Source organism: Rhinolophus ferrumequinum, chromosome 5 (genome assembly GCF_004115265.2).
Source record: "Rhinolophus ferrumequinum isolate MPI-CBG mRhiFer1 chromosome 5, mRhiFer1_v1.p, whole genome shotgun sequence".
Lineage (NCBI taxonomy): Eukaryota > Metazoa > Chordata > Mammalia > Chiroptera > Rhinolophidae > Rhinolophus > Rhinolophus ferrumequinum.
Genome location: NC_046288.1, coordinates 71,218,614 through 71,235,426, shown reverse-complemented (window position 1 = coordinate 71,235,426; position 16,813 = coordinate 71,218,614). Strand labels below are relative to the sequence as shown.

At 37.6% G+C, this 16,813-nt stretch overlaps 1 long non-coding RNA gene across 1 annotated transcript in view; it reads left to right on the top strand.

The window, feature by feature from the left end:
* The window catches only part of LOC117022262 (uncharacterized), a 56,292-nt gene extending 43,397 nt beyond the window's left edge, over positions 1–12,895 (top strand). Inside the window, exon 4 of the long non-coding RNA XR_004423014.1 lies at positions 9,377–12,895. This is a non-coding gene — a long non-coding RNA (uncharacterized LOC117022262). The remainder of the gene's footprint in view (positions 1–9,376) is intronic.
* The last annotated feature ends 3,918 nt before the right edge of the window (positions 12,896–16,813 follow it).

Below are 16,813 nucleotides of genomic sequence, written 5' to 3'. Positions count from 1 at the left end.
AATAAAATACATACACACAAGAAAGACCCTCTTTCCACCTACTTTTTGTTTTTTGATGAGGTCTGTAACGATGGGACAACTGGAGTTGCAGCAGCCTGGAGACTATGAGGGTACAAACCCAAAGATGAAGTTAAATACTCTGAAACTCTCTAAAGATGGTGAAATGGAAAAGTGGTACTTAATGACATCCTCGACCTTCTCATTTAACTAACCCTGGAACCCCTCTAACTCAGGACTTAGAACAGTGCCTGGTACATATTAGGCACTTAACAAACATCTATTGAATGAATATTTGATTCGTTTGATGTTTAGTTCCATTAAATAAAGTTCAAGAACAGGAAAAACTAATCCAAGGTGATAGCAGTCAGTGTTTACCCGTGGGAAGGGGGGATGGTTACCGATGGGGAGAGGACATGAGGGAATCTCCTGGGGTGATGTGACCCAGGAATACACTCCTGAAGTGTGGATTTTTCTATAGAAATTTTTGAAAAGAGTTTATGTACAAAGATAGTCATCACAGAATTTACAATGAAAAAATGGAAACAACCTAATTATTCAACAGCAAATTAAGCAAAGTATAATACGCACAGTCAATAGAATGTTATGCAGCCATTAAAAATTAAGCTCAAGAAAGCTGCTGACAGTTTTCAATGGGGTACGATGAAATCAAAATTGCAAAAGTTTGAGACTACAACCATGAAAAACAATACAAAAAATGTAAACTTATGCCTCTAGAAATAAAATACCTGAAAGGGTTTGCGTGTGAAAGACCATTATCAATGTCTGCCTCTGAAGAATGTGAATTTTCAAGGGCGTGTAGACGGTGGGATCATTAGGGGGCTAGGGAGAGGATGCGGACTCTCCGTTTTTGCTTTTTAACTCTGTATTTGTTTTTTTTTACAACGAATATGCATAATTTCATGATAAAATTTTAATTCATTAAAAACAATGGAAGGAAATTTATAAATTGTTAGTAGTGGTTGTCTTTGGATAATGGGACTTGGGACATTTTTTGATGTCGTCTTTGGCTTTATACTTTGGCTTCATAGATTCCTATGATGAGCATACATTTCTTTATATATGAAAAAAAAATTCAATGAGATGATGGATTTGAAAGCACTTTGTAATCTGTGAAGCGCTTCAATTATAAAAGTGGTTTTACAACTATGAAACACATTTAAGTGCTGGCAATGCCATTTGTAAGGGCAGATCTTCTATCTCACCACCTAAGCAATCAATTTTTGCCGCAGCTGCCACCTTTGGAATGTGAAAGGGAAGCTGGGCAAACCACCACCCGCCTACTCAGAACAATTGTAATGCTTAAGAGTTTTTCTGGCAAAATTGCAGATATTAGATGAGAAAAGCATTTCGTGGGGTTGTGTTTCTCAACTCAGGCTGTACATTAGAATAATGTGGAGGGAGTTTTTTTATAATGCCCACCTCCAGAGATTAGAATTCAGTCGCTTGGGCTGAGGCCGAGGCAGGGATATTTTTAAGATATTTCCCAGTTAATGCTAATAATCAGAGTGGAGAGTGATACCTTTGGGTGATCATGTGGATAAATTCTCTATATCAAGTGCAGGAAAAAGTTCCAAAACTTCTCTGGGAAAGTTTAACTCTCTAACCAAAAAATCCAGAAAAACTCTACTTTCTTCATGTCAACGTGTTTAGTTTTTTGTGTGTTTTTTTGTAAAGTAAGATTTTAACCACCATTTCTATATTTATAGTTTACATGTGGTATATAATGAAGATAATCTCATTTGATTATCTCATTGACTTGCCATAATATATGTAATCTACATAGAGGTGTTACTGCCTGACACTTCTGGGAGGTAAGTAGGTAGAAAAACCATTATTTACATTTTGCCCAGGAGGGAATTGAGAGAGAAGAGTCAGAAGTTTCCCAAGATCAAATAACAGCAAACTTGAACCCAAATACTCCTCCCTCCAACTATAACATGCTTGTTTAGAGAACTGGCTTATATCTTTGAGTCACCAATGATATTACACTATGACAAAAAATTTGAAAAAAAACCTTGCCTGCTTCTTTTCCCATTGTATCTTCAGAACCTACAAAGCAAAGTGAACATATTTTATGTATGTATTATGCATGGAACTGTGCCATCCAGTAATACTGCCAAGGACAGCCCTGGACACCTAAGTGAGTGGATATTTAATGAAAGAATGAATGAGTATATCCTCCAAGATAACATTACTCCCATTTGTCTTAGTCTTTTCGGGCTGTTATAATAAAATACCATAGATTGAATGAACAACAGGCATTTATTTCTCACATTTCTGGAGGCTGGGAAGTTCAAGATCAAGGTGCCTACAGACTCAATGTCTGGTGAAGGCTCACTTCCTGGTTCATAGACACAGTTTTCTCAATGTAACCTCACAGGGCAGAAGGGATGAGGGATCTCTCCAGGGTCTCATTTATAAGGGCACTAATCCCATTAATGAGGGCTCCACCCTTCTGACCCAATCACCTCCCACAGGCCCCACTTCCTAGTATCTCACATTGATGGTTAGGATTTAACATGTGAATGTCGGGAGGACACAAACATTCAGTCTATAGCACCATTTTACAGAGGAGGTAACTGAGACGCCACAAAGAAGGATACATGCTTGAGGTAACAACTTGTAAGAGACAGAACTGGAAGAAAGAGAACTCAGGACAGCCAACCTTGTACTCTTACCCACAATACTAAACTACCACCTGGTTGTAGTTTTTAAAGACCAAGCTCTAAGGACAACAGTCTTAGAGATAATTTATGTGGCAACTCTTCTCTAGATATTGTACACAGATATTATAATAGGAATATTGAGAAGGAGTTGGCAGCAGTGATTTGCTATTATAGTGTCGTATTGGAAACGATTCATTTTATTTAAGATTTACTTCCAAAATCCTTAGTCTGACTAATGACAACCTTCTGAAATGATTTTTTTTTAAAAATAAAATGATTTTGCCTCCTGAAAATTCATATAATGTAGTATATGACAGATTGCCATAGTCATATATTTAGATCCACAATTACTAGATACAAATAAAAGAGAGCTAGAGAGAAGATATCATACATGCATTTAATCAGGAAAGAAAAAGACCTCTCTAATCAGTGTCTTGCAAAACCATTAACCAAAGTCCTAAACTGAAGCTCAAATAATTGAAAAATGAAAATGATCCATCTATTCCTGACAGGGAGATTGCATTCTCATAAAAAAGTTGAATGCGTATATGGATGAAAAGGATTGACACTGCCATTTGGTAATTGCCTAAATAAGAGTCATAAACAAATGGAAGAAATAACTAAGTTGAAAGCAGCAGTTGGAATTCTCCCATCATTATCAAGAGACCACAACACATTCATCCAGAATTTTGATGCTTAAATCATTAGTTAGGTGGAATAGAACTGACAATGGCAAAACTGATTACAATTCACCCCTCCATTGTCTGTTCACACATCCATCCACTCATCTATCCATCCACTATGTTTAACCACATGCAATTGCCATCCTTGGCTTGCTTTTGACTTATAAAAAAGGAAACTTCATACGGTTGAATACAAATATTCAATTAATACTTACTGAACATTTCTACCCTGTTCAACACACTATGCGAGGATGGGGGAGTAAGGGTTGAATAAGAGATACTCTCCATCTCTGCACACCCCCAGTGGGAAAAACAACTACTTATAAGAGAGCTATGAATGTGCGAAGTGCTATGGGATTATATTGATATGGATGCACAGAAAGAACATACAACAAATTGTCAGTAGGGACATGGTTGGTAGTTTGTAAAATTAGTTTTCCTTTTGCTTAGCTCTACTTTAAAACTTTGTATTCAATGAACATGCATTATTTTTGTAATTAATAGTTTTCTGGAAATGTATTATACCAGGAAGTTTGCAGAATTAATGGCTATTAATAGATATGTATAAGACAAAGGGTTTAAAAGTTAAAATAGATGAAGCATCCTAGGTAAAATAATAAGTGGAGACAATATCCAGACAGACAATGGCCAGACTGTATATGAAAATAGAACTCTGACCCACAAGCTGTAACAACCTGCCCAGGAAACCAACCTATTATCTATAGAAATCAGCCCAGGAAACTAATCTGCTATAATCTCTATGTCAGACCACTCTCTCTGTCAACCATACCAGGAAGCTAAACAGTAATCTCTGTAGCAATTGGCCTAAAACAGCCAGGACTTGATTAATGAATGAACTCTCCTAATTTTTGTTCCCACTTCCAACTTAGGACCAACCAGAGAGAGCCCAATCTGTACCCCCAACCAATCACATAGGCTGCCCCACTTCTACTTAGCCCACCTCCAAGCTTCCCCAGGCCAACAGCCTCTTATCAGGGTGTACCTGATGCCTTCGCTTTGTTTCACTCTACACTTTCTCACTCCTTTGCCTGCCTTTGAGTCTCTGCCAAGACATGAGTGATGGTAGCTGACTCCCTTACTACAGCAAACTCTAAATAAAGACACCTTGCCTGTTCCCATTTGGTTGGTCTTCATTTACTTCCACAGAAGAGAAAAAGAAATGAATTCAGGAATGAGCTTAGCACACAGAATGCAAATGACAAAGCATATACATTTATTAGAAATAAGCATTATAGCAACTTTCCATACCCCACTGACCACAGGGACTAGCTGGTTTCTAATTAACTGCAGGAGATAAAGTTATTTTACCTCTTTCTATTTCCTTCCAAACATCCCCCTTCCAGCATACTTTACCTCCCTGACCCTTAATCTGAAAAGGAAAATCTAAAACAACCATGTGCCTCTGTTTTGGTTTGACCTTTGAAGGCTGAGTCATAATCAGGAAGACCTAAGATCCAGATAGAATCACTCCATGAGGGAAGGAAACATGTCTGTTCAGATCCTTTCCACGTGCCCAGTTGAATGACTGAAGTAAACACGTAGATGGATACATGCAGGGCATAAACACCATGTGGTACCTGCAAGAACACAACTCAAAGGACTAGGTCATATCAAAAATCCATCTTGCTTCCCTGAAGTTCCTGAAACAAGGCACAGAGAAAACCTATGGTCCAACACACCACATGTGGCCCAAATAGACTAGCTACACAGGAGCCAAAGATTGGGGTCGTCGCTCCCTAGTAATTTGTCCTATGATGCCCAGTGCTTAGTTGGATACAGCTGCATTTCTAAATTCCATCTTTCTCTCGTGCTCACTGGATAGTAAACATGAATTGCTATTAATAATAATTTTCCACTGCACATCCAGAACAATCCATCCAGAGAAAATTGGAACTTCTTCTTTGCTGAGGTCCAGTCCCATCAATTTGATGCTCATTTGATAGAAAGGCCATTGAGCAAAATTAATGTACCCAAACAAATAGAGTTTGTCCTTGTAACTGATTCAGAGTATGACAGGAAACAAGAAGGCTGCTGTAATAGCCTCCTCTGGGAAATTTATTTCCAGAACATTGAGTTATTTTCTTCTACACTACCAGATTACATTAAAATCTTTTTTTAAAAAAGGAAGGAAGAAAAATAAAACTTAGTTGTCTGTTTTCATAGCAATCACTTTGAGATCTAGCTTCATTTAAATTCACTTGTTATTGTCCGAGTCAAATACTGTTATAATCTCAGGGTTATTTTACTCCCTTCCGTTATATATTTTTTCCCATTTTCTTCACACCAACCCCAGCATGTTTTACTCCCAGACTTTTAACCTGAAAAGAAAAATCTAGAGCCACCAAATGCCACAAATCAGGGAGCATGAGCCTTTTTAAAATACGAATATATCTTGACATGAAGTAACACTTTGGACTGTTATCCAAAACTTCTGGTCATCTCTTTTTCTGCATGTTGGACAGGTCAATGATGGTACCTGCCTCAATCTCAGTCACCGGAAAAAAAATAAATGCCTCTCCCAGTCTCTGGAATGTTCTATTCCATGTGATTTGACTGCCTCCTGACTCCCTCCATCACAGCCAATTAGACCTAAAAACAGCCAGTTCTTTGGCTAATCTGTGAAGGCATGAAATCGGAAAAAACGACCTACTGTGTGATTCCAACTATATGACATTCTGGAAAAGGCAAAACTATGAAGGCAGTAAAAGGATCAGTGGTTGCCAGGGGTTAGAGAGGAAGAAGGGATGAATAGGCAGAGCATGGAGGATTTTTAGGGCAATGAAAATACTGTGTATGCTACCATAATTAGGGACTCATGTCATTATGCATTTACCCAAGCTCACAGAATGTACAGTAGGGTCACCAAGAGTGACCCTAATGTAAACTATGGACTCTGGGTGATAACGATATGTCAATGTAGGTTCATGGATTGTAACAAATGTACCCCACTGGTGCAGGATGTCGATATTGGGGGTCCATGTGTGGGGACCAATAGTAAATGACAAATCTCTGTACCTTCTGATCAGTTTTGCTGTGAACCTAAAACTGCTCCAAAAAAATAAAGTTTACTAAAAAACAAAACAAAGTAAAAACAAAACAAACAGCAAAAAAAAAAAAAAAAAAAAACCAGGCATGAGAAGCTCTATCCAAACAAGAAAGATTGTAGCAAAAGAAGCCAACCAGCTGCCTTAATCAGAAATTAGATTTGGAAAATATGAAGCGTCAGTTGGGTGGCAGGAAGAGACACTGAAAACTTTCAAAGAGAAGGCATGCATGAGCCCATATTACCCATAAGCAGTCAGGAAGGCATGAACAGACGAGGAGTTATTAGTGCGTAGTAGCAGGAGAAAAAGAGCAGAAGAGACAGGGCAGAGCTGAGTCAGCAGGATGACAGGGTACTGGTGACCACTGGCTGCTGAGGAGCAAGGAGAGAACCCAGTTCCTGGTCGGGTTTCCCACCGGCTCTGCAAGACGGCAGTTCCTGTCATATGAGCTTCCTGTCATCATGTGTCTTCTTAAAAAAACACAAAACCCTATTGCTGGAACCTGAGTCTGCCTCTCTTTTTTCATGCAAAAGTACTGAGCACACATATTCTGAAAACTAAACCTCACCACATCTGGTGGATCTTAACCTTCCTGCTCAAAGAGGAATAGCAAAGTGGAGAGGAACCTGAGGTTTCAGGCAGGAGCCATGAGTTCTAATCCAGCTCTGCTGCTAATCGGTGTGGTAACCATAAGTAAGGGGCTTATTATCTTTAAACCTATTACTTCAACAGTAAAGTGGAGTTGGGACAGATGTACTCACTTGGAAACTATTGAGTGCCAGCTACATGGCAGGTTCTGTGCTAGCTGATGTGTAACAGGACCTCAGCTCAGTTTTTGCTCTTCAGGCTTATGTTCTAGTTAGTAAACAGGTAAACAGGTCATTACAAAATTGTATAATGTTAGTACTATGTTTAGAGTTTCATTTGGAGCTAATGAGGAGAGGCTCCTAATCCAGTTGGAGAAGGAGGCCATCACAGAAACCTTCCTGGGGACATTGAGACCTGGATGAGGGGTAGGTGCTTCCTAGCTAGACGGGAAAAGGAAAAAAAGGGTCCATGTGATGGATAGTGTTATGTGTCTACGTGGTTAAATTATTGTGCCCATTTACTCAATCAACTTGTAATCTTGGTGTTGCCGTGAGGGTATTTGGGAGACGTGGTTAACGTCTATAGTCAGTTAACTTTAAGTAAAGGAGATTACTCCCAATAATATTGTGGTCCTCATCCGATCAGTTCAAGGGCCACAAGGGCAAAACCTGAGGTTTCCCTGAGAAGAAATTCAAGACTACTGCATCAACTCTTGCCCGAGTTTCCAGCCTGCTGGCTCGCCCTACAAATTTTGAACGTGCTAGCCCCCACAATCGCATGAGCCTGTTCCTCAAAATAAATCTTTTCTATACTGTTAGTTCTGCTTCTTTAGAGAACCTCGACTAATACAGTCCAGAACCCCGACTAATATAGTCCAGACTAATACAGCTCTAACGAGCTTCCTGGGTAGACAACATTTCACATGTGTTGTCACAACTCGTAGTGTGGGAAGGTCAAAGCATCCTATGTGACTCCACTGGGAGAGAGCTTTTGGAAATGAGTGCCTGGTTTCCTCCCGACTTTGTCTATGTGTCTTTTCCCTTTGCTAATTCTGCTTTGTGTCTTTCCACTATAATAAATCATAGCTGTGAATACGACTCTATGTTGAGTTCTGTGGGTCCTCCTAGTGAATCATCAAACCAGGGCATGCTCTTGGGGACCTCTGACACAGGTTGTCTTGGTGATATTTGGGGAGAAAATACTACCAAAGAGAATTTGGGGGTTAATGGTTCTCACAGCAAAATTTATTTACAGAACTCCTTTAAATATAATATTATTCATTCATTTTTTTCATTAATTCATAAAACTTTTGTCAAGCGCATACTATATTCTAGTCACTCTCCTAGGAACTGGAGGGAGTGAGAGAGAAATACAGAGGAGAGAGCTTCACATCTCTCTTGCCAGGAGCTCACGGTTTCATCGCATTTTTGAATAGAGAAATAAACTTCAGCAAGAGAGGGCTCCATCAAAGGTCAGAGCAAGGATTTGGGAAGGAAACAGGACAGAGACATGATGATCTCTAATTAGGAAACTGGGGACAGTTGCAATTTGACATCAAACTAGGATTTAGAGGCCAGATCGATGTTGGTCAAGTCAAGAAGAGGATAAGGATATCCTGACAACAACAATAAAGACACAGAGGCAGGAAATAACTGGTTCTAGGAGTGGGCACAGGGTGGCTGCCGCTGGCACGATGAGAAACAAGGTTTATGTCAGATGTTAGAGCCCAGTCTGTGGGAGGAATTACATGCCACAGTAAATTTTTAGGTTTTTGTTTTTTTGGTGAGCAAACGACTAACATTAGAAGTTAGAGATATTGATCAGAATTGTGATTTAGAAAGAACCTTCCGTGGCTGAGAGGCTGCATAATAGAATGTCTAAGAGGTTGGAGCCAGACCACCTGCGTTCCAACACTAACTCTGCCACTTACTGCATCTGGGTGATCTGGGAAAAGTTAGTTAACTTTTGTATGCCTTAGTTGCTCCGTGTGCAAAGAGAGGCAGATAAGAACCCCTGTCTCAATGGGTTGTTATGAAGGTGTATATGCTAATAAACTCAAAGCACATGGAACAGCATCTGGCTCTCAATAAACTGTAGCCTTCATTATTACTGCACTAAAGCAAGCGTTTGTTTCACAAGCATTTTATTTGCATGTAAATTTTTGAGAACAGATTCTGCTTAAAGCCAGATCCAGCATTAGAATAAGATAAATTTGGGGGATGACAGGAAAGTGGGAATTAAGTTGTTCCTAAATATGTCTGTATTCAAATCACAACATATACATGTAAACGTTGAAATGGAACAGAATACAAAGATTGTGGGCTCATCTAAAGGATCTCTGTGTTTTCTCAAGGTAATAAGAGTCCGTGAAGCAGAAGTCCACTGCAGCTCGCTGAACAAAGCCAAGACAGATCATCAACCGAGTGTCTATTGTCAGATTGACTCAAAGGCTAGTGTTCTCTCTGTTTTCTGTGCTTACTGATTGCATGTCACTTGAGTCATAACCTTAAATGTCAACCACATTTGATTAAGACTTTCATCTCAGTCAGATAGTTCTTGTTCCTTTTTTTCATTGTTATAAAAATCGTGTCATGTGCTAAAAATCATTTTTAATGTATTTTTTTTGTTAAAAAAAAAAGTCCAACAGCTCAAAAATGTATGCAGAAATAGAAGCTTCACAATTTCCATATAGAAGGGATTTAGAAGTAGCCATGTATTCGGAACATTCTTCTCCCAAGTAGTAACATAACAGCCATCACTTTTACCCTCAATTCTGTCAATTCTTGCATTGAGTGTTTGACAATTATTTGTTTCTTGTGGCCAAATCACGCTAACGTGTGCCTCATCTTCACATCTGCCTCCCTGTGTATCCTCTCCTCTTTGTCTCAAAACTTCTCTCTGCCTTTCTTTGCTAAGGACACTTGTCATTGGATTTAGCACCAGCCAAGATAATCTGAGATGATCTCATTGCAAGATCCTTAACTAAATTACATCTGTAAAGATCATTTTTCCAAAATAGATAGTATCCACAGGTTCTGGGAATTTGACATGGACATATCTTTTGGGGGAATCACTATTCAACCCACTAAAACCACCTTATATAAGAGAGTGCCCACCCATTCTATAAAAGAATGTGCACCCATCCACACCACCGTCATTTAGTACTCACCCTGCATTATTCTTTTTCGTAGGATTTGTCATCATTTTACATTCTAATGTGCTATTAGTTACTTGTTATTGTTCGTCTCCCCCAGGAGAATGGAAGATTCATGAGAAAAGAGATGGGTTTACTCTTTTTTTTAACGGTTTAAGTTTCAGCTGCTCATCGCTCACAAATCAATATTCAAGAGACAAGGTTGGTAGAAAGAAAAGCAGGTTTGTTCGAAATGGTAGCATACTGGGAGGATAGCGGACGCCTGTCCAAAGGCCATCTCCTCGTTCCTAGAATGGTCAGAAGTTTTTATAGATACACAAGAAGAAACAGAACAAAGGAAAGGGAGAGTGAGTCATGTGACTCTCCTGGGGCCTGGGGAGTTAGTCATGTGACTCTCCTGGGGTCTGGTTTGTTCTGCGGTAGTTATCTTGAACCCTGTCTTAGGGGTGATTCATATGTCATCTGAGAGAAAATCACCATCCAGAATTGCAGCCTAGTTGCCAGTGTCCTGATGGCTGAGGGCTGACTCAGTTTCTTGCAAGTTAGTGTTCTGCTGATTAACTAGATTAATGAGGTATGCATGTAGCCTTGGGAAAGCAGAGCAATTAAATCATCAGTGAGGGAGAGAAATAAAGAATACGAAAAAAATAATAAACTACGAAATAAATTAAATCAAACTATAATTCAGTAAAACAAGCTAGATTGCTAAATCCTTGAAAGTATACTGTCACCCTTACACTTTCTCCCCAGCATTAGAATAGCACCTGGCACAATTCATTTGATGAATGAATGAACGGAGGAGGTAGGAAACCTTCTTGAGTCTGTGTTTGCTTACTAAGCATGGTTTTCTACTTACAGCATATGTTCATTTGGGGTGCCTTGGGGGGAGCAGGATTGCTGATGGAGCTCAACCAGGACCAATAAGACACCCCATCGTCCTGCCACTTATATATAGAGAAAGCAGATCTCGTGCCCACCTCAATCTCTACTCTCCCATTCCCTCTCCAAAGGCAACCAGTTATCACTCTTCTGTGTATATTTCCAAAAACATTTAGTGCAAGTATATGCATCTAAGATTGAGACTAACCTTCAACAGTGTTATACAGCTATATGTTGAGTTCATTTATTAGAGGAATCAAACATTTGTTTACAATGTCTCTTTAAACAAAAGTTCTGATCCTTTGGGGAAGGCTTTGGACTCGTTGAATTTCCAATTAAATCCGAACTCTAACCCATACAGCCCAGACCCATAAGTCTACTAAATCTCTAATCTCATTTTGTGTCATGATCCACCCTCTGGCATCTAGACAGAGAAGGGTGAGGTGATCAGGACCTTCAACACAAGGGCTGAAAATTTTGGCATGAGATTTGTACTGAAAGGCAACACAGTGAGGCTCTAGACCACCTTCAGGACCTCGTGTCTTGCTTCCCCCTCTCACCACCTCCACCCGGCCACTCTCCAGAGATCTCCAGTGCCTAATGCACACCAAGCACTCCTCAGAGCCTTTGCTCAACCTGCCCCCCTGCCAGGATTACCCTTTCCTTCATTCTTTCTATGAACCGTTCTTTCTCATCGCTCAAGTCTCCACAAAAATGTCATCTGTCATGTGAAGCTTTCCTTGTCCTTCTATTTGACCAGCAAAAAGCAACAGCTGGATTGTTAAGGGAAAAAAAAGACCAGAAATTTCAGGTGAGATTTTACATGAGCCAAGCCTCTCCCCTTTCCTAATCTAGGCCCCTCTTATTTGCTTTCATAGAAGCCTGTACTTCCTCCACACAGCTCTCAGCATACTGTATTGTAATTGCCTATTCATTTATCTGTAAGTTCCATCTCATCATGATCTCCATGAGGGCAAGAACCTTGAAATCTTTGCTGAGTTATGTGAGTTTTTCTAGTAAATTATAGAACCCAAGGAGGTCATGGAGCCCCCAAATTTGTAGCCAGTTGGTCATCAATGGGGGTGGCCTGGGGACCTGCAAAGTGTGGCTGGCATCTGAAGTGAGGGTAGTCTTACAGAGGACTGATCCCTTAACTTGTGGGATCTGTGCGAACTCTGATGGTTAGTGCCAAAACTGAATTATAGTACACCAGTTGGCATTGGAATGCCTATCCTGAGTCTTCTAGTGGCTTCTTGCTCCAGGGTATAAAAGAACCTGAGTCTTCCCACAAAGATTGAATTTGAAATATTCAATAAATATTCAATATTCAATAAAGAAGGCAAAGCCTCCTTTAACAGAGGCCTCCTAAAGAATCAGCAGTGCTTCATGTCTTGTCTTATTAAAGGTGATGGTGATATTGGACATGGTACATGTAGGCCTGTGTTAGAATGTTCTGTATACATAGGTATTGTAGAGTGAAGCTGTAGAGAGATGACAAATTTAAGTTAAAAGATTTTGTCTCTCCTAAACACTAATATCAAAGAATGGACCCCCTTAGGGAATATTCCATGGGAACAAAGTAAAGAAAGTATCTGTGAGAAATACTGAAGGCAGCAGAGCCTTAGAATTCAAAACTGAGATGCTGATGTAGGGTATTTTAACATGTTGATGTGAATTGAAAAAAGTCTGTTTGGGCTGATTGATTGAATAATGAAGGCTGGCTTTGCCAATTAACTTTTAAGTTATATGTTGTACATACATTGAATGAGAGAAATCTGTAGTTCTAAAGTATTAAAAAAGATACTTAAAGCATTTTAATAAATAATATATTGACAAAAAGTTGTGAAAATGTTAATATCTTTATTTTCTTAACTCTGAGTTTAAAAAATAAGGTGCCTTGAAATAAAGTTATAGTACAATTAAAATTTTAATGTCTTTTAAAAGCCTTTTTGGTATACTTCCCAGAAACTGAGAAAGGAGGACCTAAATGAGATACCTGATGATAGATCATAAAAAATATTTTTGGTGATAGAGTACCATGTGATTTTTAGCATATACTTGGAAGGAGAACAAAGATTTGACATTGCTATTACAAAATGTTTTCCATCTTCGTATGTTTATTTGGATAGATTTTCTCACTCTGCATGTCTATAAAAACGTAAACTACAAATAGAACTGATGATGAATCCTGTCTTATCTAGCAATCAGTAATATTCCTCTACTAACATGTGAAGTACTGACAAAAAATAGAGCACCACTCGTCTCACCAAAAGATACATTTCCAATAAAATACGTCATAGGAATTTATATTAGACTAACCCTTTTATGGATAAAATTATAAACTTTGGACAAAATATAAGAACAATTACAGTCATGTGCCACATAGTGACATTTTGGTCAATGATGGACCATATATATAACAGTGGTCCCATAACGTTATAATGGAGCTGACAAATTCCAATCAGCTAGTGATATCATAGCTGTTGTAACGTCATAGTACAATGCATTACAATTGCCTATAGTATACAGTACTGTAACATGCTGTACAGGTTTATAGTCTAGGAGCAATAGTCTATATACTATATAGCTTAGGAGTGTAATAGGCTATACCATCTAGGTTTGTGTAATTGCACTCTCTGGTGTTCACACAATGATAAAATCGCCTAATGATGCATTTCTCAGAACATATCCCCATCGGTAAGTGATGTATGAAGGCACTAGCAGTAATCAAACGTAGGCTGGCAGTAATTGAAGGGATGGACATTCTTCAAAGAATTGAAATATAATGAGTGTGATTTATGCTCATACTTTTTCTCATCTGAGAGCACTACTCAGTTTGCACTGTGAAAGGCAGCTAGAACTCAATAAGGAAGCCACACTCTTAATGGTTTAAGGAATTAAAAGATGATTTCTGGGGCTTCCAAAGCACCTAGAAATTGAAGAGGGAAATCCTGAAAAGGAGGGAGAGAGTTCCAAAATCTACACATACACTCTACCCAAATCTTTGGTGGATTCCTGAAATCTATGTGCATGGGGGATACGCCAAAGAGCCCAGCAAAAACCAACAGCTGAAAGAAATGATCAGAAATTTCAGGTGGAATTTGACTTTCATTGAATTAACTATCTACCAGAACACTTCAACACTCATCAGAGGAAGACAACAGACTCTACAAGCTCTACAATATATTATCAACAATATACAGTATTCAATAAAAATTAACAGATATGTAAAGGAACAGGAAAGTTTGACTCATAGTCCAGAAAAACAGTAGTCAATAGAAACTGACTCCCAAATGACTCATATGTAAGAATTAGCGAAGACAGTAAAACAGTTATTATACATCTATTGAAATACTTAAAAAATAAATAGTCATAATGAACTAACAGATGGAAAATAACAGAGATGGAGAAACTCTAAAAAAAAAAAAAAACAACCAACTAGAAATTCTAAAACTGAAAAGTACAACATTTGAAATAAAAGATCCATTGGATGGGTTTAATAGCTAATTGGAAATGGCTGAAGGGTTGGCAAATTTAAAAACAAGAGAAATTATCCAATATGAAAAACAGAGATAAAATCTATTGGAAAAAATGAACAGATTCACACTGACCTTCAAGGATAATATCAAGGAGTCTAATACACATGTAATAGGAACCCCAGAAGGAAAGGAAAGCGAGAATGGGACAGAAAAAAATGTTTGAAAAAATAATGGCTGAGATTTACCCAAATTTGGTGGACTACATAAATTTACAGATTCTAGGAGCCAAGCAAAACTCAAACTGGATATATATAAAGAAATTCATACCAAGAATATCATGGTCAAACTATTGAAAACCAAAGATAAAGAGAAAATCTTAAAGGCAACTAGAGAAAATGACATAATACAAATTGGGTGAGTGGGTGAAGGGATATGATTCAGAAACAATGAAGGCTGGAGAATAGCAGAATTACATTTTTAGAGTTGAACTTGGAGTGGGGTAGGGGGTTAACATAAATCCAGAATTCTATATCCAGAGAAAATATCCCTTGAAAATAATGGTGAAATAAAGATAATTTCAGATAAATGTAAACTTAGAATTTATCACCAGCAGATCTGCATTACAGAAATGCTTTATAAAATTCTTCAGAGAGAAGGGAAATGACACTACTTTGATAGAAACTCAGATCTACAGGAAGGATTAAGAAGCACTGGAAATGGTAAATATAGAAGACTACATTATTTTCTTAATTTCTTTTAAAGGCAATTTTAAATATAATTTTAAATATTTTTTATTTTTTATATATTAATTTTTATATTAATTTTTGTATTTTATATATTAAAACAATTTTAAATATAATTGTTTAAGAGAAAAAGTATTCAATGTATTTAAATATATGTGGGTCTAATATATATTACAACAATAACATAAAGGATGAGGGAGAAATAGGACTACACTTTTGCAAGATTCTTACATTTTATGTTAGGTAGTACAACATGAGGTCTGAGAGCATTGAGATAATTTAAGGATACATGCAGTAAATACCAGCGTAAGCAGTGAAAACTAATGTAAAGAGTTTTAACAGAAGATCAATAGAGGAATTAAGATGAAATATGAAGATATTGATTAACTGAAAGTAGGAAAGAAAAGAGGAACAAAAAGAGGGTGAAACAAATAGAATACAAATTGCAAAATGATAGCTCTAAATCCAACCACATTAATATTATATTAAATGTAAATAGACTAAAAACTACAATTAAAAGGCAGAGATTATCAGACTTAATTTTTTTAAAATTAAAAACCAACTATAAACTATCTACAAGAGATACATACATATTAAATATAAAGTCACAAATAGATTGAAAGGGAGAAGGTGGAAAAAGATTTACCAGGTGAGCAGTAAACCTAAGAAAGGTGGAGTGGTTACATTAATATCAGACAATATAGACTGCAAGCCTGGAGTATTGAGATAAGGAGAGACAGTTGATAAGTAGGAGGGGGGAGAGAGAGAGAGAGAGAGAGAGAGAGAGAGAGAGAGAGAGAGAGAGAGAGAGAGAGAGAAAAGAAAGAAGGAAAGAGGAGAAAAAAGAAAAGAAAGGGTCAAATCATCAGGAAGATATAAAAATTCTGTGTATGCACCTAATAACAACTTCAAAATACATAAAGCAAAAACTTACCAAACTAAAAGGAGAATAGACAAAGCCCCAATCATAGTTAGAGTATAGTACCCTTCTCTCAGTGAACAACAGAACTAAATTTAAAAATCCATAAGGATATAGGTGATCTGAACAACATTATCAACACTTAACTGAATTGATATTTATAGAAACACCTGATAATTACAGAATCATTTATCTGCAGAATACACCTTTCTTTAAAAGCACACATGGAATTTAAAGCACACACCGAGGTAAATAATATGCTGGGTTATGAAATAAGTCTCAATAGCTTTCAAAAGGTTGAAATCTTAGTGTATCTTCTCTGGCCACAACAGAATTAAATTAGAAACCAATAATAATATCTAGGAAGGCCCCCAAATATTTGGAACTTAACATACTTCAAAGAAATGAGTCAAAAAAGAAATTATAAGGTAAATAAAAAACTATTTTGAACGGAATGAAAATGAAATCATAAAATATCAAATATTGTGGAATGCAGATAAAGCAGTGCTTAGAGGGAAATGCATAGCTTTATTTAAAAACAGGAAGTTTATATTAAAAAATTAAAAATAGAGAGGTCCAGAATTAAGCTACTCTAAGCAACTATTAAAAAAAGAGG